The 23,261-nt window shown below is 38.2% G+C and overlaps 2 long non-coding RNA genes across 5 annotated transcripts; one reads left to right on the forward strand and one right to left on the reverse strand.

The window, feature by feature from the left end:
* Positions 1-8,278: 8,278 nt before the first annotated feature.
* On the reverse strand, positions 8,279-11,880 carry LOC138585229 (uncharacterized). Of its 3 annotated transcripts, XR_011305588.1 has the most exons (6): positions 11,622-11,880; positions 10,545-10,579; positions 10,404-10,441; positions 9,639-9,680; positions 8,859-8,953; positions 8,279-8,555 (listed from the first exon to the last, which is right to left on the reverse strand). It is a non-coding gene; the product is annotated as an uncharacterized lncRNA (long non-coding RNA). The 3 variants fall into 3 exon arrangements; XR_011305587.1 differs by having other exon boundaries at positions 9,639-10,441; XR_011305586.1 differs by having other exon boundaries at positions 9,639-10,579.
* An 8,080-nt stretch (positions 11,881-19,960) lies between these two features.
* On the forward strand, positions 19,961-23,225 carry LOC138585419 (uncharacterized). Of its 2 annotated transcripts, XR_011305597.1 has the most exons (5): positions 19,961-20,200; positions 21,195-21,244; positions 21,351-21,410; positions 22,392-22,451; positions 23,137-23,225. It is a non-coding gene; the product is annotated as an uncharacterized lncRNA (long non-coding RNA). The 2 variants fall into 2 exon arrangements; XR_011305598.1 differs by lacking the exon at positions 21,195-21,244.
* Positions 23,226-23,261: the final 36 nt, after the last annotated feature.

Genomic DNA, 23,261 nt, shown 5'->3' on the forward strand with positions numbered 1-23,261 from the left:
CATGCAATAAATGTTGAAAGAAATCAGACAAAGCGAGCGTGAAGATAAAAGATACATGCTGTGACGAACTGTGAGAACAGGAAGTGAGACCTAACGTACAGCAGGGTGTTTCAGTCAAAATGTACAACGGCTTTGTGCTTAATGTAATGAAATGACTTGTTAAAGCTTGGATGACGTGTGCTGTGTCATGGTATTTGGTTTGGTGGTTGAACTTGGTAGTGTTTGGTACCTTTTAGCATTATGGTATTTGGTCATTATTTGGTTGTTTTTGCGTGTTTGGTTTTGTTGGCGTATTTGAGTGTGAAGTGGTAGTTTGTTGTGTTTTGTGTGGTCAGGGAATTTAGTTGTGTTTTTGAATGTGTTTGTGTTTTGGATTTGGTTGTGTTGGATTTTTTCATGCAGTTGTAGTATTTGGTTGTGTTGTGATGGTTAGTCGTGTTGCTGGATTTGGTTGTGTTGTGATGGTTAGTCGTGTTGCGGTATTCGGTCGTGTTGCTGGACTTGGTTGTGTTGTGATGGTTGTGTTGTGGTATTCGGTCGTGTTGTGGTATTTGGTTGTGTTGCTGGATTTTGTTGTGTTATGATGGTTGTGTTGTGGTATTCGGTCGTGTTGCGGTATTTGGTTGTGTTGCTGGATTTTGTTGTGTTATGATGGTTGGCCGTGTTATGATAGTTGGTTGTGTTGTGGTATTTGGTTGTGTTGCTGGATTTTGTCATGCTATGATGGTTGGTCGTGTTGTGGTATTCGGTTGTGTTGCTGGATTTGGTTGTGTTGTGATGGTTGTGTTGTGGTATTTGGTCGTGTTGCTGGATTTTGTCGTGTTATGATGGTTGGTCGTGTTGTGGTATTCAGTCGTGTTGTGGTATTTGGTTGTGTTGCTGATTTGGTTGTGTTGTGGTATTTGGTTGTGTTGTGGTATTTGGTTGTGTTGCTGATTTGGTTGTGTTGTGGTATTTGGTTGTGTTGTGGTGGTTGGTCGTGTTGCTGGATTTTGTCGTGTTATGATGGTTGTGTCGTGTTGTGGTATTCGGTTGTGTTGCTGGACTTGGTTGTGTTGTGATGGTCGTGTTGTGGTATTCGGTTGTGTTGTGGTATTCAGTCGTGTTGTGGTATTCGGTTGTGTTGCTGGACTTGGTTGTGTTGTGATGGTCGTGTTGTGGTATTCGGTCGTGTTGTGGTATTCGGTTGTGTTGCTGGATTTGGTTGAGTTTTGGTTTTTGGTTGGGTCTTTGTATTTTGTTGTTTTGTGGTATTTATCGCTGTTTTGGTAGGTGTGTTGAATGGTGTGTTGGTGTGTGTATGAATTTGGTTTTAATGTTTTTTTATGTTGCAATGTTTTGTGGGATCATGGAATTCTGTTCCGTTGTGGTATTTGGTTATATTGCGGTATCTGGTTGTGTTATTGTATTGGGTTGTGATGTAGTATCTAATTGATTGCAGTCTGTTGAGCTTTCCTAGAAATGTAAACCAAAACAGCCAGGCAGGACAAAATCTGTATCGGAGCTGTAGTACATGGAAATAAAAAGCTGCAAGAGAATAAGAGGGGCAAACAAACCAAACTAGGGTTCATAAGTGTGTGAATGTGTGAAAAGAAGAAACAGTGAAATTATGATAACAGAGGGTACGTGGGCAGTGGGAGCCTGGATGAGTAAATTTGAAGGTCCGCCAGTGGACTCCAAAAGATCTCTCCCTCCCTCTCTAACACACAAACACAGAACAACTGAGAATCCACTCCGTCTCTGCACTTGAGTGTGTGAGTGACTCTTATTTTTGATTCTCTTTAATGATGCCACTGGTCACGTTTTCTGGCGGGTCACTGTAGAGAAGTGGGTCAGCCTTTGACTGAAATGGCCTGCTTAAAAAACAACAACATTGCCAAGTGTTTGTATCTACACTTCTGCCTGCTTGTGTTTGTGTTTGCGTACGTATGCGAATGGGTGCATGACAGTTTTGTGCAACCAGGCCCCCTGAACCTTTTTTTATCTTCTTCAAAGTTGGACATGACGAGGAAACTTTAAAACAACTTTGACAGAAATATGGAAAAAAAAAACTATATTATCACGGTCTGACACTGTTAGGATAAGCAGCTATGTTTTAATGTCTCCGGTCCAGACACTTCTTCTCCGACTTTTTCAGAGTTATGAAACCTACAGTATTGAGCCATTCAGCTGTACAGTGTTGAGCAAACACAGAGATAGCAGAAAAATGCCTCAGTGTTTAACAGAGATTACACTGTGCCAAAGGTTAGTAAAAACTTCAAGCACTTTTACCAAATATTTGGACACCTTTTGCTCCATCCGTTTACAGCTGACTACATAACTAACAACCTTTTGCACTGAGGTATTCAGGTCAGTTAGCTTTCTTACCCAGCATGCGAACTTGTATGGCATTCTGCTCCGACCTTTTAAATGCGACTGCTCCACACCTCTGTGGAAGAGAGAAAGAGAGGGGGAGAGAGAGAGAGAGAGAGAGAGAGAGGATGAGATTAATATTACAACACCCCAAAATACACTCGGCGATCAAAAAAGCATCGATGAACATCGATAATAAATAGAAGCTGTGCGAGAACTGGCCCTCTTTGCAAGGCTTCACACACGGACACCTTTTTTTAACAGTGATGTGTCAAATCTATTCTTGTTAAAAAATGTTCAGACACACTTTCAGACACAAGCAACATTAAACCATAAAAAACAATACGTATTTTAAGATAAAATATGAACAATTCAAAATATGGGACACTAATTATGATTGTATTATCTGTTGTTATGTGACTATTCTTCATCTTGGTGAGTAACAAAAGGGTCTGTGCATTTTAGCGACAGTGTCATCTGCCGTTCCAGTAGCGACATGTCTCTGTGTCTGCCAAGCATTCTGATGAAGTGGGTCAGACAGCATACTGGCATAAACTGGCATCGATTTGCACATTAATGACATGCCTCCACATGGCTGGTCCTCATGGTCAGGGCTCTTAAGTCATCTTCTTAAAAGCAAGCCCCATTTTTTCCCTTTTATAAAAATCTGGTATCTGACATTTGATATTATAAAAACAGGACAGCAGGTCACACTAGGGCAAGAGAATTGCAAAAATAGTCACCGTTATACAAAGTTGGTGAAAAGTGGTTGAGGACCACCTTAACTATGAATTTGAGGGGGGTTAAAACTAACAATTGCTTACAATATTGTCTTTAAAATATTAATTTGGCAATTTCCAAGAGCACTTCTGTTCAAAACACCAAGTATTAAAGGAAAAAATACCCTCCAGTGAAAATCAAGTGTTTAAACTTGTAAACATCTCCATGTTATGTTTCTCATGTGCTACAAGACATATCAGGGACAACATCAGCAGTCATCTCCATGGCTGGGCCTGTCTGCTTTTAAACTTCAGTGTAGCAAGGACAGGCTGAACAACACGTTTTCAGACTGGCAGGTTTGAGACGTCACAAACCTAAGGAGCCAATCCCGTTAATGGGCGAGGTGACGCTATGCATATCATTATGTGTAACCTATGGCAACCACTTCCATGATGCGCGAGCCAGCTGTAACCGTCATCGTAATTTAGCAAACTCACTACTGACTACTGCCACTAAACGATGGCAGAGACGTGTTTTGTTTTCTGCTGTAATTTTACGAAAGGAGGGACGCAGCACATAGTGGGCGGGGCCTATGCAGATTAGGGAGGTTTTAATGAGGGAGAAGGACGAGATGCCTTAGGAGGATTTTTACAAGGTAATTAAACTTATTTTGCAGAAAAAAACATATCAGATAAAAGTTATTATTTCAAGCAGAGCATTTTATATGTTTTAAGACATGACTGGAGCTGCTCTTTAACTATCTCATGACAAATAACAGGAGCAAATCTTCTCGTGAGCTGCTGGAAATGATCACAGTACCTGTAACATCCAACATCATGGCACTACTTTTTGTGCAGCATGAGCAAAGGAATTTTTATATCTTATACAAAGTCAACTTTGAATTAAAATCAGTAGTGTAATGGAGAATCAACACATGAATATTCCTCTGTCCCTTCCAGTTTTTTTTTGAAGAAACCATTAACTTCTTATCAAAATTGTTCCATAATAACTTTTTTGTTTATCTCCAGTAATTGTTACACCTGATTCCCATCAAGCCTCTTTTTGTGAGTCCTGACTTATCAAGACTTCACTAAAAGCCCCGGCGGAGTAATGCGAGCAATGACACACAAAGTATTTTCCATCAAGATCAACACGGTCAATCTCTAACCCATCTCTTCCTGATGCGTCATACTTGATCTAGTACAGCAGCACTGTGGTAAACTGAAGTTGTACGCTGATCTGAGTTCAGTTCCTCGGTCTAATTGCAATTAGAGTGAGAGGGGACTGAGTTCACAAAGCAGCGTTGGTTCAGAGAAACATGAGGACAAAAACATGCAGACATTTAATAGAAACCTGGTACTCCAGCTGACCTGACTCATAAGAAATAATCTTTTGCCTAATATAACACAATGTTCTGGTGTCACCCCTCTGGAGGAAGGCAGTCGTAGAAGTGCACTAAGAGTGGGCGCCGATGTTTACTGGCGGGCAGGAAACAGGTGGATGGAGACAAACCAGAGGCGAAGAGGATTCACTCATCCAGCCCACGAGGTTACAGCATGTTTACAGGATGCTCGATGTCTAATGTTTTTCCATGATGCTTACATCTTTATTCACCTAAACAGGACAGCTCACTATTCAAAAGTTTCTCTCTCTCTTTGCTTATGGCTTCCTGCTGTCAAACTGTTTACATTGGGCAGCTCTGTTCACTGTCTCTTGTGTGCTCTCCGGATTAGATGCAGGAAGTCAAAGTAATTGGAAACCTGAAGAAAATGTGCGTGTAGCACGAACATGTCAACGCCATTTTCTGCAGGATTTACTGTACATTGTGACTGTGATATATTGGAGCAACTGCCCATCATGCTTAATTTCCCATCATGCAATGTATGCGTGCATTATTATTCATCTGTTTACACGCACAAAAAACACACACACACACACACACACACAACGAATGTATACACAGGGTTCCAATTGATTAAAAATGTAAAGAAAAAAGACCCCATTTTAAAGCTCTGCATCTGTTCAGGAGATGAATGTAAACATATTACATAACATTCACTAAGGGGCTAAGCAGAAACGAGGGAACAAACAAGAAAAGAAAAAGGGGAAACTAGCTCTCCAACAGTCAACATGTGTATATTTAAAATTCAGACAGTAGACACAAGTAAACACATCATAGTACACAATACAGTTTGCAACTGAGCCAACCTGAACCCATTTCCTGTACTTTTTTCCGTGTATTAAAATGTCATTTTAAGCAGTCCTAGCAGTTTTTAATTAATGTACTGTAGCATATAACCAAACACAGACCCCTCACCTTCTTAACAATGTAGCCCACTATCATAGCTGAACACCTGCCCCCTGTCTACATGTTATCTGCAGTGTCCTGCAGGCTGGCTGCTGTAAATCTGTCAATACACTGACGTGACACATTGCAATAATACAAGAGGCCTACGTTAACCCATTACTGCAGATAATATGTGAGGCCCCACTGAAGAAGTCTGCACCAAATAAAGTATTCCTAACATAAAAAAATCAAGGTCATGAAAACTCACTTCCTATAAACAAAACATTACCACATTCGTATATAGCATGCTAACAGCACAGAACATGAAAAATAGACTGAAACACGGTCATTGTAAACTCATTGAGCCTTACACTGACTTTAAAGGTTCTTTCATGAACATTATATGAATGTATAGTTGTTTTTGTTAGCTTTTACAGGCCTATTACAAAACAACTCTGTGTGTACAAGCCTGTGAGTCTGTTAAGAAGCTAGCAGCAACGCTGTAAGGTTACAGTCTACATACCTCGACCATTAAACAGGACATTTAACCATCGTGGCCGCTCGTGGACAGCAAGTGTGCGACGGAATCAGGCGCGTGCGGAGTGTTTTCATGTCACGGGAATCGCACGAGCGAGCCGCATACAGCAGGACGAAAGGTGACAGTGCCCTGGCTAACAGCTGTTTAAAATAAACTAACACTTCATCCTCCTCAAGCGGCTGTGTTTGACCTTACTCGTACTGTAAGGAAAGTGTCGGCTTCTTTAAAGGTAAGGTGAAGTTGCCATTTCCCGTACACCGCTACTGTCCGCGTGCCGTTTGTATGACTTCTTGGTTGAGCCGCAGAGAGAGGTGATGGAGGGGGCTGGTTGTAGCAGGAGGGGCGGGACTTGTTGAGATTGCACCAATGAGCGCTGGATAAAAATCACTGATTTGAGTGCAATTGGTTGTCTTATATTAAACAGCGCTTTAATTTGGAATATATTACTGTTCATCAGAGTGTTGGGGATATAGTTTGCAAAGGAGTATGTCCCAAATGAAAAGTTGTTACTGACACGGAAGAAGGGCTGGATCAAACCTCTATGAGGAGGGCAAAAGAGGTATAGGCTCTGTATTAGTTACTTTCCCTTCTGTTATGTTTAAATGAGAGGAGAACGTTTGTCATTATAACTTCCTGCTTAATTAGCTAATAACTCACTGTAATATTGTTTTACTATTATGCAGTCTGTTGTATTTAACCCATTCACTTTATATTTTATATTTCACCTATATTTGAGTTATTTTGTAATACTCTTATTTTGCACTGTAATTTTGTAGCAATGTGCAGGTCTAGTAATCTGCCGAGTCTTTTCCAGGTTCCTCTCCATACCAGACGCAGTCAGGGGCGCCTCCACCTCTGATCCTGTTCGGGAGTAACTTCTCATTGCAGCTCACATAGATTTACCTTGGACATCGATTACTACTGCAGCTAATATCTTACATTTCTTTTTTTTTTGTCTGTCCTTTTGCTTTGTTTGTTTTACATGAACAAAGTGATTTTTTTCCTGTTAAATATCTCTTTGTTGGGAGGCTTGAATGTATATATTATATATTCTTTTTGTTTTTAAAGAAATAATGTCCTTGAACAGGAAGGCTAGCTTGTAGCTGTCTGCCTTAATGTTTCTAAAGCAGGGGTCTCCAACCATTTTTTTTTTTTTACATCTGAAGGCTACTTTGAAAAAATGAAAGTGGTCAAGAGTTACTTGCATTACATCGCTGTAATTGCTGGTGGCGCCCCATGTTGATACTTTTGTCGACTGAAACGCTGGCACCACAGATGAGGCACACACACTTGTCCTTCACATTTGTGAATAAAAACTTTTCCACTCTCCTTCAAAATAGTATGTTTTCTGCTTTTTCTTGGCGTGGCCACCTTCACTGCCCATCACAAATCTGGCGAAACAGGCTAATAGCACCAAACTCCTAACTTTAGCTCAACTAGCACACAGCATAACTGACCCGACCTGTCGATGGAGGTTGCTGCAACATTGTTGTGATTGGTTCGGTTCAGACGATGACAAACTTGCCAGGAGCGTCACCGTTTTTTATTGACAGCTGATATCCTATTATTTTGTATTGGAGGGGGTGGGACATCTGTGTATTTGATTGAATTGAATTGAAATTTATTGTCACCGGATTTTTTGTACAGAGTCTGTGAACCTCCTGGCGAGCTGCTAATATCCAGGCCGCGAGCTACTTCTTGGAGACCCCTGCCCTTAAGTCACTACGTGAAGCCTTAATTCTTACCTCATCCATACAGTCTATGATGCAGACGACTGTATGCGGATGCATAGGGCCCCTATAGCCACTAGGGGGCGCCCCAAGCTGCAATTCAGCCTCAATAAATATGGGGAAAATTAAATTACCTGTCTTTATTTGAAACCAGCCAAGCCCCTCGTGTGGAGCGAATATAATGTAGAATATAATGCACGGGGAGAACATGCAAACTCCACACAGACAGGCCCACTTTGTCCGGGGTTTGAACTCGGAACCTTCTAGCTGTGAGGCAGCAGCACTAACCACTGCAGCCTCATTTTAAAATCATTTTCATGTTTTGGTGTTTACTTCATGGTAGCATTTTACTTCATGTCCCACCTGTCCAGCATTTGTAGGCAGTATACATGCTTTATAACACACTATAATGTAGTTTTATGCAGCTATGAGGACATTTTAAACTGTTTATAAACTGACAAAGTTCTTAAATGAAGTTAATTATATATTATAATGGCTTTGCTTATCATGTTATTAATGGTCAAATTACAAAATACAAATACATAAATAAACACTCGTATCTGTTTACAACTACTTTACACATTGTTATAAACCATTTATTCACTGTATACATTTTGCAAATAAAAGATTCATGTGTGATCAAATGTTTTATTTTTAATAACGGGGGTTAGATCAAACATGACAGCAAATCAATCATCATTTTGCCCCCCAGTCTTCCAAATACACGATGTCAAATAGTAAAAGTCCAGCTTAATGCAGGGGCTTCCATATTAATGCTAACAGTGTTGTATAAGGAGTTGTTATTAATAATCTGGTAACTCTAAAAATGGAATCCAGCAAGTTTGTGGGTGATTTCCTGAAGAATTGCTTCTGTCATGTCTTCACTCTTCCGTGTTAACAGGTAAGGCCGATAAAGATAATCTTCCCCCTTAAAACAAACACATTAAAACACGGTCAATAGTAACCAACAGGTCAAATGAATTCAGAGTCTGCGCAGCAAAACAAAATAACCATTATTAAATTGACAATTCATAATGAAACTAAATGACTAAAACTGTACATTAATACCACTATGGCCGAAATGCACAGCAAAGGTCCTAAAGAAAAGCTGATTTTGGCAGCCTAATGAAGTCGCAGGCACATGGTCATGTTATAACTGTAACAACAACGTATTTCATCCTAAATCCATGCAGGTTACAATCGTATATTACACAAACCTTTGTAGCATTACCTTGCAGCCTCCATGGCCTGAATAAAGGCTAACCATTCCTTCAGTCCACGTCCATTGGAGTCTCCTCCGTTGTGTCAGGTTGGGATGACACATTACTGCAATGAGAATCAATGAGAAATGTATTTATATTACATTTATCATGCATAAAACACAACACACACATACATAACACTTTGACCAAAAGAAATTGTACAAACTCATTGAATTAAAAAGATGTTCAAACATCAGACAGAATGGATTCTGCTCTCTACTGTATCTCTTTATTGTGAAGATCCTGCAGAGTTTTTTTTGCTGCTGTGACTTTAACCACCTTATTTTGTGTATTTTTTGAGTTTGATCTTGTGAGGTTCAAGGTTAGAGGTCTTCATGAAAGTCATATAGCCACCCCAAAGAGCCACAGAGGCCCGAGTGTTTGCGACTCTCAACAACCATTAGCATACTTAAGCTATACATTAGCTTATATTTCTAGCTCCGTCCACGAGTCAGTTCAGAACTGGAGAAGCCTTTTGGATGAGAGGTGAAACATCCTCAACCAAGTCTAGCTGCCTTTTGGATAAGGCTTCGATGTACCATGAACTGGTTGACTGAGAACCTTCACAGACCAGGGGCTAGTATATGTTAAAACCTAATACTGTCATTTTGATGTCATTGTGGAAATAACCTTGTGACATTTTTTCTAAACCAGACAGATTTGACCAATCAATCAGTGTTCACTAACGTTAGTGATCATTGCTAAATTATAACTACACAGTTTCTGACTTAATACATGTAGACTTTTACCTGGTTGTCTCCAAGTCCATCTTAGAGTATTCATCCTCCTGCCTGCAATTTGGACATATATGATCAAATTCTGATTCCAGGGAAAATGGCACACATTGCATATTTAAAAGAGTAGTGCTGATCATAGTGTCAAGATATGGCATTATTGTAAAATAAAAAATAAAACTCATAATATTTGATACAAGTAGTAAATAGTAAATATGAACAACAGGTAGTATTAGTCTTGCATGCTTGATAGAGATCCCAGTAAATGGATTTCCCCAAACCTTGAGCTTAAATAATGTTCACAGTTTTCACAACTTTTTTACATTTTATTTGTTATAACATGTTTCAATGATTTTATATATTTTTGGAAAGTATTAAAAATGAAAAGTTCAGAATGGAAGTCTGTGAGAGCCATTTGTGAACATTACAACTACATGTGTTACAGTATGAAACCCAATCTGAAAGTGCTCATCATATTGAAAAAAGATACCAATAGCAACACCACGTGTTCAGTTATTACATGTTTTTTGTTTTGGCTAATAACTCGAGAACCGTAAGATGGAACAAAACAATATTTGCACAGCGTGTTCCTTGGATGAAGCATCATCTTTGCCACACTGCAAACTGTTCATTTTATTGAATTATACTTAATCCAACTGAATTTTTCCAAACCAGGCAGATTTTAGAGTGCAAATCAATCAGTGTTCACTAATGTTAGCGATCATTGCTAAATTATAACTATAACACACAGTTTCTGACTTAATACATGTAGACTTTTACCTGGTTGTCTCCTAATTCCCCGCAGGGTATTCATCCTCCTGCATGCAATTTGGACATATATGATCAAATTATGATTCCAGGGAAAATGGCACACATTGCATATTCAAAGAGCAGTGCACCTGAAAATAAGGCTATATTTACCCAGGAGGTCCTTTGACAGAGCCGGTCGCCTTGTTCTGGAATAATAGACTAAGTTAGATATAAATCCATCACTACAGACAATCTCAACAGATAGCAACCACTTCAATTACCAAAACACTTTACGGATATCTGCAAAATCCATCAAATACACACTAGTAACTTTTCCAGGGTAAGAAGAATGACTATAAGTGAATGCTAGCCAAGTAAGGCTAACCAACGGCACATCAAGTCAAGTTTTCCACATCAACATTTGCATGGAACATGAACTTCCTCGACTGCTGACAACATTGCATCACTAATATGTGTTATGTTCATACTCAACACTTTTACATTTTTGGTTATGTGTGCTAAAAAGTAAAAACTCATACCTGCTGATTGAACTTCATGTTGTAACAGAAAATGGACGGTCCGTTTTAACTACCTATGTCTACCACGTGTCTTACCTACTAGCTTACTAGCTACCATGTGTCTTACCTACGTGCCTACGTATCTTACCTACGTGCCTACGTATCTTACCTACGTGCCTACGTATCTTACCTACGTGCCTACGTGTCTTACTTCCTTGTCTTACTTCAGTGTCTACTATGTTTCTTTTACCTACGTGACGGTAAGAGACACACAGTACATCCATTTTAGGACACTATTACAAAAAAGTCATTGTGGGGTGTATGAAAATAAAAACATACCAGCTCAAAATGTTTTTGAAGAGGCGCACTGGTTTAGCTCAGTTGGTAGAGCAGGTGCCCCATAGGCCTACACAGAGGCTACAGTCCTCAGCTCACTTTGTGAATTTTTTTAGGTTCTGCAATCTCTATGTGATGTTGTTCTGTTCTGATTTACACATAAACATTAACGTTGTTTTTATTAATACTGATAATCTTTTGTGGTTTTTAAAGGCAAGTTCCTCAGTACTTTACATGTCAGGCAGGTACATTTAACTTAAAAAAACTACATAAATATAAACATAAGGGGAAAAAAAGAATTAGTGACACTTTCTCAGATGGCCACAATATAAAATAACATCACAAAAGCAAGTCTTTTTAAGTGGTAGCAGAAATATCCAGATCATGTACTTACCTTTCAAGTTAAGTAGAAATACCTCCATGAAAGTACAATCTGTTAAAAAGCAGGTATATGAAATAATTGGAATTCAAGTGCCATTGTGGCTCTGCTTTGGCTCCTTTTTAATTCCCCTAAAAAGGGCTTTAAAAATATACGTCTCTCTTTGAAGTTCTTGAACAGAATTGTAATTATTCCGACTTTTCCTTGATTCATGTTGGTTCCTGTTGGTTCACCACCTCTGAGAAGAAAAACAGACACTGTTGTTCATCCTTGTAATTTGAAGAAGAGCTGGAGAAGATGAAGTTACAGTGCTTTTGAAGGGAAGAAATTTACCTGAACAAATGTGATTCCAATCAAGCTCCACCCCTACCACCATCCAAAAGTTTTGTCTGGTTGAGCACAACAAAGCAAACGAAAGCGTTTTCTATCAAATCTGATATGAGCTGAAAAATGTGCTGATTGATTTTAATCAGAAGCTGGAGACACAATGTCTGACCTGTCAATGATATCACATGACAGGCTGAGTGTTGGGTTATGACTTTGGAACTTCAAAACTGAGCGAATGTGTTGTTTGTCATTTTAATGGTGTTTAATTAAAGAAAACTGAGGCATATCACAATCCCAGTACCAATTTTCCATTGGTATTGGTTTCTAACTCCAATACTGTTGGTAGTTGTCATAACACTGGTGTTATGACTGTAGGTCATAATGTGCCCTGCCCACAGACTGTATACAAAGATGGACGACATGACAGCCCCCTTAAAGTGAAGTCAAAACCTCTCTATCGCCCCCTGCTGACTGGCTGCAGTATAGGTCATAAAACCCGCCTCCTCCATGTTATCAGATGGGACATGAGTCAAACTATAAAATCAAAATACACATCAAATTCATTATAGCTAGTTATTATCATGCTGATTTACGTCCAAGTGTTCATTTTTCTGACAAGTTTAGTTTAAATTAGTTATTTGATGCTGTAAAAAGGATGATTGACAGCTCTGTTGACCAATACGGCTCCTGCAGCCGATCTGTTCCTGATTAGCTGAGTACAGGAGGAATGGCGAGAGGAGACATAACTAAAACAATCACTACAATCATTGAAGTTTAAATATCTGAGAACGTTATATATTCTATCTACCAGTCACATTTTCATGATGCTGAGGACAACAGAATTTGACCTTTGACCTCTAACGCAAATGAATGTTAAACAGGGTATAATAATGAATTCATAACTGGAATTAACCAAAGGGTCAATTTCACTGTGATAATGTCCTGGGAAAAAAATATGTCTGGTTGAATGTCCCTACTGGGAATGATGAACTGTAGGTTTAAAGGTTTTTTTCCTTTACAAAGAATCACATTTGAGGTTCAAAGGTTTGCCAGCAGGTTCACATTCAAAGGAATGCGCAGATTTATCATCCTATATGCCGAATATTCAAATATTATACAAGGTCACTCCTGAATAACATTTCACCATATTTGTCAGAGATGTAGTGCATTTTCAGAATCAGAAATACTTTATTTATCCCCAGGGGGAAATTTGGGCGTTACAGTTGCTCTGACACAGAGAAATATATGGCATTAAAAGTTTAGGTAAATGTTTTAAAATATTTTAGGGGAATTAGTTTTACTGCCAGAATTAGATTAAATGGTAAAACCATTGTCCTGTTTATGAATCAGAACATCGCTCACCTGGGAGATGAAGACTTTAAGTTAGCACCAAGACTGGAAACAGGGATTCAGCTGTCCTGGCTCTGTCCAGACGTCCTAACACCAGTCACACATACAAGATTATATCATTTTCATTAATACATTGAAAAACAAAATCTATAGAACCAGGCTTTCAAAAAGACTTTATTAGGTTGTTCTCTGCCTCGTCATCTTCTTTACCCTCCTCCTCAAGACTGTGGGGAAACAACAGAGAAGTTTCACATGGATCAAATAATATCACTGATTTTATAATCACAGGGATTACAATCAATATTCATCATATGTAGCTTATGAAATGTAAAACACCATGAACTGTTTAATAATAAATACATGCAAAATGTATTCAACACTATTATACTATAATATTAATTATGGTAATTAAATGGTAAAGGCTGGAAAAAAACCCATAAACATGAAAATAAATCATTTATAATGACTTGATCAACACTGCTTTTGGACTGACAAGTTGTAAAATACTTAACTGTGTACTGTGAATTTCACTTTTTGGCAATTATTTTGTTAGTAAAAAGTTGAATGTGTAGTATTATCAGATATTAATAGGAGTGTTACTAAAATAATTCCACTTATTGCATGTACCAAGTGTATAATTTAACCTTAACATGATTATAATCCTTCTAAATCATATTCTTCAATGTTCAACGTTTTTGTAGAATCGTCCTGTTGAAGAAAGACGCTATGCAAACACATTAGCCTTGACTCACCTGTAAGATCCTTGTCCATCATCAAAAGCAGTCCACTCCATAGCATCCTGAGCATGCTACAAAACATAAAACATAACACATTGTTGTTACAGCATACAAATGTATTGAAAGTGATTTTGACTGTGCACATACAGCTAAATTTAATAAATATTACTTGTGGAGGAGGAATAGGGATGGTTAGGTCATCATAGACGATAACAGCAGGAAATCCATCAGCATAGTCCACACACTCGGTGGAAATCTGCAATATCAGAAAAAATGTATCAGAAAAAATCATATTCCGATAAAAATTATACCACTTCAAATGGCTTAAAGGGACAGTTCGGATTTTTTGAAGTGGGGTTGTATGAGGTACTTATCAATAGTAAGTGTACTACGTACAGTAGATAACAGTCAGCACGGCCCCTGTTAGGGGAAGCAGGCCGGAGTTCCTACATGGAAGCTAAGCTAAGCAGTCTGCTACAATCTTTTTTATGCAAAACCTAAACACCGAATAATCCAGTTAGACTCTTGCTTTCTCTTCACGATTGAGACAAGAAGATACTTTTATGATCCAGAGAACACAAGGAAGTACTTTTACAAATGAGACTGGCCGGCAGAGAGACAGGGGATAATCTGTTGTTGATTGCTGAGTTGGTTCATTTATTTATTTGTTAGCACTAGCTTTCCTGATGGTTAGGTACAACAGTGCTGATTTGTAAGAGTGAATTATTCTGCACTGGTTTTGCATAAAAATGATAGCTGGCTAAAGTAAGTGGTACTCGCCGGTGCTAATCGTCTTTGTCTGTACCGTAATTTTGGAGCAAAGTGAAACTAGAATTTCCTTCGGGATTAATAAAGTTCTTTCTTATTTTATCTTATTCATTAAGAATCATATAGTGGGGCAGATAACCAAAACAACTGTTCAGTTTGTGATAAAAGCATGACATTTGGTACACTTATAGCCAAAGGCATTCCCAAAAGAACTGGATATGGAGGCATCACAAATTTTCAACATGCCGCCCATAGCAGCCATTTTTCAAAATGGCCGCCAGCAACAACTGTTTTCTTATGAGTGATGGATATAATATGATATTACAGACAAAGTTAGTTGAATTTATTTACCATACATAGTGCTTGGTAATTGTCTCTTGGATAATTGAAAACTGTCATTGAAAATTCAAGATGGCCGCCATTTTTCAAGATGGCAGCCGTAACTGGTATGATGTCTGATATGGGTGATCTCGGTGTCAAATCATTCATTTTTTATGATGCAGAATTCAAATTTGGAACTTTGGAATTGGCCAGAAGCTTCCTTCTACCTCACAATTGAATATGACCACTGTTTCTTTCAAGATGGCAGCCATGGCATGCATCAAAATTGGAATTTGCAATAAAATAGAGCTAGTATCTATTTTATTGGACCTAGAATTTCGATCCAATAAACTCAAAAATCCCTATATCTGCAAAATGAAATCTGAACCATTGTATGAATGGAAATGTAATAAAGTGGATGCGAAGCACAGCCAGGGCACACTGGTGACACCACTGCTGTGAAACTCAGCATGGGGTTCAGTGCCAGCTAAATACACTCTGCTTAATAATGCCATATTTTCTGTAATTAATGTGCTGGTTGTGGTGATAGTTTAGAGGTAGTGTAGTTTAGTTTCCTAAATGCTATCTAATGTTAGCCCCACATCTAGTTAACAGTTTTCATATTTACATGTAGTTAGATAGCCGCACCTGAATGGACAGGATGTGCCAGCTACCTTGATGCACAAACAGAACTAGCCAAATGGTTTGAAACATGGCTGCCATGGGCGCCATGTTGAAAATTCATGATGCCTCCATATTCTTTTGGGAATGCCTTTGGCTATAAGTGTACCAAATGTCATGCTTTTATCACAAAGTGAACAATTCCTTTATATTTTTGAGCTAAGCTGCTCCACCAATAATTTAATCATCGTGGCATTTTTTTTTTTTGCGTTTTGCAGGTCAATTATTGCAATTTAGTCTCCACTGATTGTTGTGACTGTGCGCCATTTAGGCACCAATGTCATTGGGAAAAAAGGTGTCCACATTAGGTGGATGGATGGGTCTAACTACCACAGGACTTCCACCAGATGACCACTGATGCCCCATGGAAACCATGATTAAGTTCCCTTGTTTAAACTTACGCATTTGACTTAAGTCGCATATGTAACGTAATTAAGCTTACAGGCGCATCTAAACCGTCAAAACATATGTACTTAGTTCAACCCCATGTCATGATCTTTGGTTAAGTTTGGTTAAAGTAGTTTTGGTTCCTGCTTTAACCAAACTCAGCAAGTTAAATAGTGTTACTTTAATGACAGCGGTGACTTTGTCCTCACCTGTATGTCCAAAATTTAAAGCAACGGCATTAAATGACATTTGATGACGTCATGTCCGTGCAAGGTTATTTGTGGTATTTACACAGATGTTCATGGAAAGGATTAGCATATCACCTAGATATAAAAATGAACCTGCAATGCACTCCCTTGGACGTAATTTGAACCTTTTAATTTGTGAAGAGAAAAGACTGGGATAAATATAAATAATGGAACATATTGTGAAGTGATAAACCTGCGTTTATTAAGGTGACACCTGGGTTTGGGTCCTGAGATACATCACACAGTGTTAACAGCACCAGCAATCTTCATCTTTTGTGCAGATTTACCTCATAAATATTAAAATACATTTCTGCTGATGTAACTAATACAGAACAAAATGGTTTCCATTCAAATTCTGAATGCATCTTTGTGCATGAAAATGACTTCATCCCTATGAAACGTGTTTACTTCTGAGACCTTTTAACCTCAGCGTAAAGTGTAATCCCTGGTTAGTGCTGTCAGATTATAGTGTCAGGCTGCTCACAACAAAATAAACCCAATGTCACCATCCTGCTTGTGTATGTGTGTGTTTATGGAGATATATGACATTCATGCTTGAGATACTGTCAGTCCATTCCAATTGAACTGCAGGTAGTTGACTAAATGTGTAACTGTATTTTTTTTAACTTTTATGGAACCAGTTAGTGTTGTGGCGTTTGAAAACGATCCGATTCTTTTGAGTGGCTCGTTGCTGCGAACGACGGGAACCGAGGCGTAGGTTTGAGCCACTCTTTGAATACTGCCTGTCTTAAATCCACTCCCCTTTATGCCGAAAAACAACAGGCAGCTTTTCTCAACTGCAACTCCACTATACTAGGTCTTGTGAAGCAGAAGCATGTAGCCACAACATAGTGCGGACGGTGAGCAAATTTATAACCCTCCACCACAGTTGTATCATAAATTATTGGCAAATCAATCACGTTGATTAATTGTTCCTAAATTATTCAGCTGTTTCCTTTTAAATTTTAAAAGCGCAGAATTTTGTGTGTGTGTGTTGACACAGGAGAATAAATGTTCGCGAGTATGACTACTCTCTACCTCGTCGTGTTGTGACGTTCGCGAATGATGAGCCGTTCCTTTGAATGGCCCATGGAAAGGAATGGAGCCTTAAGATCATGCTCCCTTTAAAGAGCTGTAAACTACACTAGAACCAGATGAAAGAGAAATACAAGGAGACTTGACTTGAACTAATGGATGTACAGTGGAATTCAAACTGTATGTCCTGTTATGCAACTGAGTGAGCTTAAGTCCTACAAAGAACTTAAATAATTGGGTGCTGAGTGAACACATTGACTAAAGATGAACAACGCCTTTCCGTAACGTCTCATTTTACAAGAGTGAAGACAAAATACCCTGTTAATGTGTTCTTTGATTTCATAGTTTGACTCATGTTCCATCTGATAACATGGAGGAGGCGGGCTTTATGACCTATACTGCAGCCAGTCAGCAGGAGGTGCTCAAATGTTTTGGCTTCACTTTTAGGGAGCTGTCATGTCGTCCATCTTTTTATATTGTCTATGGGTGAGTGCGTTGCTCTATAGCAGCACCAAAGGAGGAACAAAGAAAGAGAAACAGAATATGAATTGTGCCTTTAAAAAAAAAGAAAGTTGACTTTGATACTTCAGCTTTTGCTTTAATGGGGGGTTTCTGTAAACATGATCATGCCCTGACATGAAGGGAGAGACGCTGATTTAAGGAACGTTTGGAGTGCTCTATGTATAACAGAGATACTTTTCTGGTAGATCTCCTCAGCCACAAAGATGTGTCAGTAGCAACACTAGTTTGCTTTAATAAAAATAGAAACATTGATATGTGATGAAAACGTTTCTTGTATAGAGTCTGTGGTACATAGGCAGAGGCAGAGCTTAGTATAAAATGACAATACAGTAAATGTAGTTTGAAAGTACAACAGTTACCAAAGTTGACCTTTGCATTAGGTCAAGCAAAAAGGTATGTTCTAGGTAAATGTATGCAGAAGAAACACAAACTATGTGATAGTAAGTGATAGTGATTTTTCATGTCCTTCAAACATCTTCACTGAGTTTCATTGTTGGGTGTAGTTCTTTATTTGTGAAACTGGAGCAAATAGTTGCACTGTCCTAGTAGAGTAAATGTATGCATACAGTAAGTAAGTGTATCATTTGTATGTGTTTTGTTTCCAAACAGCTAAATATTACATTAAAGAGATTCACATTTCCATTCACATACAAAGTTACAGACCACAAGTGTTTACGCCTCTACTGACAGAAAAGATGTGGTTTGCAGTGCATGTCATGCAAAGGTCCGAAGGTCTACCTCTACATACACAATAAGAGGCTAATTCAATCAGAAGAGACAAGTAAATAAAGTCAGGATAAATATTTATTATTCACAGATGATATAGTAATTCAGTAAAGTCAGAAAGACTTTGATTCTTAGGAATATAAGTTAATTTAATAGTAAATAATTGCAATTGCATTTCACTTTTACTTTCGCTTCATGTCAGGATCATCAATTCTAAAAAAGCCTTGTGATTTTTTTTGTTGGTCATGTTTGCTTTAATCTGTATGGACTAATTAATAATCCCATCAAAGCCTTTTGTTAAATCACTTTTACAAACATGGATTAAGCTTTACACGAGTTTGTCGTATTTAATCAATCACAAGGGATAATTATGGTTTGATACAGTTGTCCATAACAGTTGTTAGTTAGTTAATAAAAAAGGCCTATTGTATCATACGTATGTTCATATTATACTGGTTAAGTCAATAACCATCCGTTATATGCACTGAAACTTAGCTACGTGTCCACTCCACCTCCAACAAAACCACAATGAGTGAGTGCGTGAGAAAGGAAATTAATAAGCCTTCTCACCAACAGTTCATTTCCAGTCATCAGCAGATTCAAGCAGGTAGGTTAGACGTGGCCTATGGAGGGTTAATCGACATAGACATCTTACCTAAAGCGAAAGGACCAATAAGGACAGATGTTAGTGATTTTTTCTCTTGTTTAGAGATGTTTAGTCAACTTTTACCAACATGAGGAGAAGAAAAGTAACAGCTCAAAAAGGGTCTGAGAGAAAGAGGTATGATTTTTTTTATTTGTGGGTGAAGAAGAGCAATTGTTTGTACTTATTTCAGGTACAAATGTTGAATCAAGTGTCATCAGCATATAGGGAAATGCTTGTTGGAGTTGTGATTTGAATTTTATGTTTTTCTTTGGGTAACAAATCTTGAATCATCTGAAAATCTGTTAATCACAATGCCTGTTTGGAGTGATTTTTTTAAAACGGCTACACTTTTTGTCACTAGATCCTGTTGAGTATTGACTGTTGAGATCCTGTTTGTGATGTTAAAAAAATCTAGTCCTGCCAGGCTGAATACAGATGGAAAACATTGTCATGAAAGATGTTATCTTTCCTGGAATGTGTTTTTGTGGGCACAACCAGACTAAAAAACACGTATGATTGCGGGCCAAGGATGCGGGTAGAGGTGGAGCATGAATTGTATATAAGGATGAACAACAGTGTTTGTTTTTCTCTCAGAAAAAGGTGAACCAAGGAGAACCAACATGGATCAAAGAAAAGTCGGAATAATTTTAATTCTGTTCAAGAACTTCAAAGAGAGAAGAATATTTTTAAAGCCCCTTTTTAGGGGAATTAATAATGAGCCAAGGGTGAGCCACAATGGCACTTTTTTACCTGGTTGATTGGTAATTATTGGAATTACAATTATTTCATATACCTGCTTTGGAACGGATTATACTTTCATGGAGGTATTTCTACTCACATTGTAAGGTAAGCACATGATCTGGATATTTCTTCTACCACTTAAAAAGATTTGCTTTTGTGGACTTTTTTTTTTTAAATGTTCATATTTATGTTGGGTTTTTTTTTGTTTAAGTTACCACCTGCCTCTGACATTTAAAGTACTTTGAAACTAACCTTTAAAAACTACTAAGATGATCAGTATTAATAAAAACAATGTTAAAGATACAATCTCAAAGATTTTAATCTTTGAGATTGAGCGCCTCCCACTGGTGATAATCGGTAATTACGAGAGTACTCTTCCCAATAATTAACCAGACGTCTACGGCTGGCTCCATTTTGACACGGTTCTAATTCTTGATTTTCCTCACTTTCGTTTGTAAACTGTTTGCCTTCATCTGAGCGTCAAATTTGTTTCTTTTTCTTTGGATTTTCACTTATTTTTTAAGTTGTATCTGTAGTCATCGATCTTTTCCTTGTTTGTTCGGCCATAGTAGATTACTGTTTACTCGTAATGTGAGACGCAATGCTTACAGAAACCCGCAAGTGCAGCCACTTAGCTTCGCCTACAGTGTCTGGCAGACCAACCACTGCTGGGTGATTGAAAACGCGTCACTAAGTGGGCGCCGCTTGTGTGTTTTTTTTCCGCGAATGTTGCTACGTCACTTTTTTAGCAAGATGGTAGGGGTATAAGCATATGTTTTTTTTAAATAATTAACAAAAATTTACTGCCGTGAGTACCGACATAGCATGTTTGTGATGCAATGTTGTCAGCAGTCGAGGAAGTTCATGTTTCTACTTGTAATTGTGAAATGTTGACGTGGAAAACTCGACTTGATGTGCCGTTGGTTAGCCTTCCTTGCCTAGCATTCGCTTATAGTCGTTCTTGTTACAATGGAAAAGTTTTGTAGTGTTGTATGTATTTTAATGATTTTGCAGTCAAGTGTGTTGGTAGTATTGCTGTACAATCTGGTGAGATCGTCTGTAGTGATGGATTTATAGCTAACTTAGTCTATTATTCCAGGCACTCGCAGATACCAACAGGGCCACCGCCTCTGTCAAAGGACCTCCTGGGTAAATATAGCCTTACTTCCAGGTGCACTGCTCTTTGAATATGCAATGTGTGACATTTTCACTTGAATCAAATTTTGATGATACACTGTATCCTGTTACTTGTTAGACCATCAGCAAATGCCAATCAGGAGGATGAAGACTATAAGATGGAGTGGGAGACAACAAGGTAAAAGTCTAAATCTATAAAGTCCAAAATTGTGTGTTATAGTCTTTTGATTGCAAAAGCTTTGCGGGACCCTGATGTAAAGCCTGGCTGTGTATTTTTTTTTTTTTTAAAGATTTTTTGGGGGGTTTCTGCCTTTATCTGATAGGACAGCCAAGGTGAGACAGGAATTGTGGGGAGTAGAGAGTGGGGGATGACATGCACCAAATGATCAGCAGAACGGGAGTCGAGCCTGTGATCAGTGCGTCGAGGACTGTAGCCTCTGTAAATGGGGTGCCTGCTCTAACAACTGAGCTAAACCAGTGCCCCATGGCTATGTACTTTTTCCTGAATCATAAATTCAATTGGATTAAGTATTCAATAAAATGAACAGTTTGCAGTGTGGCAAAAATGATGCTTCATCCAAGGAACACGCTGTGCAAATATTGTTTTGTTCCATCTTACGGTTCTCGAGTTATTAGCCAAAACAAAAACATGTAATAACTGATTACGTGGTGTTGCTATTGGTATCTTTTTTCAATATGATGAGCACTTTCAGATTGGGTTTCATACTGTAACACATGTAGTTGTTAAGATATTTTCTTTAAAAAATGAATTCTAAATTTTAATACTTTAAATGAATACATAAAATCACTGAAACACGTTAGAATAAATAAAAAAACTGTTAACAACATTTAAGCTCAAGGTTTGGGGAAATTAATTTACTGGGAAGTCTCTCAAGCATGTAAGGGAATACTACTAGATATTTCTCATATTTACTATTAATAATAAATAATTTAAACACACCAAGGCTGTGGGGTATTGGAGGGGGTGGGGCGGTTGTGTGGGGTGCTGATACCAAATATGAGGTTTCTACTATATTTGAAAGTTATGTATGGGGGTAGAATCAATTGATAAGTTCATTTTTTTTAAATTTTGCAATATGCAATGTGTGACATTTTCCCTTGAATCATAATTTGATCATTATGTCCTGTTACTTGTTAGACCATCAGCAAATGGCAATCAGGAGGATGAAGGCTCTGAGATGGACTGGGAGCCAGCCAGGTAAAAGTCTACATGTATTAAGTCAGAAACTGTGTAGTTATAATTTAGCAATGATCGCTAACATTAGTGAACACTGATTGATTGGTCAAATCTGTCTGGTTTAGAAAAAATGTCACAAGGTTATTTCCACAATGACATCAAAATGACAGTATTAGGTTTTAACATATACTAGCCCCTGGTCTGTGAAGGTTCTCAGTCAACCAGTTCATGGTACATTGAAGCCTTATCCAAAAGGCAGCTAGACTTGGTTGAGGATGTTTCACCTCTCATCCAAAAGGCTTCTCCAGTTCTGAACTGACTCGTGGACGGAGTTAGAAATATAAGCTAATGTATAGCTTAAGTATGCTAAGGGTTGTTGAGAGTCGCAAACACTTGGGCCCCTGTGGCTCTTTGGGGTGGCTATCTGACTTTCATGAAGACCTCTAACCTTGAACCTCACAAGATCAAACTCAAAAAATACACAAAATAAGGTGGTTAAAGTCGCAGCAACAAAACAAACTCTGCAGGATCTTCACAATAAAGAGATATAGTAGAGAGCAGAATCCATTCTGTCTGATGTTTGAACATCTTTTTAATTCAATGAGTTTGTACAATTTCTTTTGGTCAAAGTGTTATGTATGTGTGTGTTGTGTTTTATGCATGATAAATGTAATATAAATACATTTCTCATTGATTGTCATTGCAGTAATGTGGCATCCCAACCTGACACAACGGAGGAGACTCCAATGGACGTGGACTGAAGGAATAGTTAGCCCTTATTCAGGCAATGGAGGCTGCAAGGTAATGCTACAACAGTTACTGTAATATACG

This window comes from Semicossyphus pulcher, unplaced genomic scaffold (genome assembly GCF_022749685.1).
Source record: "Semicossyphus pulcher isolate SPU_LCO1_2020_fin unplaced genomic scaffold, fSemPul1.0.p SCAF_11, whole genome shotgun sequence".
In the NCBI taxonomy this organism is placed as follows: Eukaryota; Metazoa; Chordata; class Actinopteri; order Labriformes; family Labridae; genus Semicossyphus; species Semicossyphus pulcher.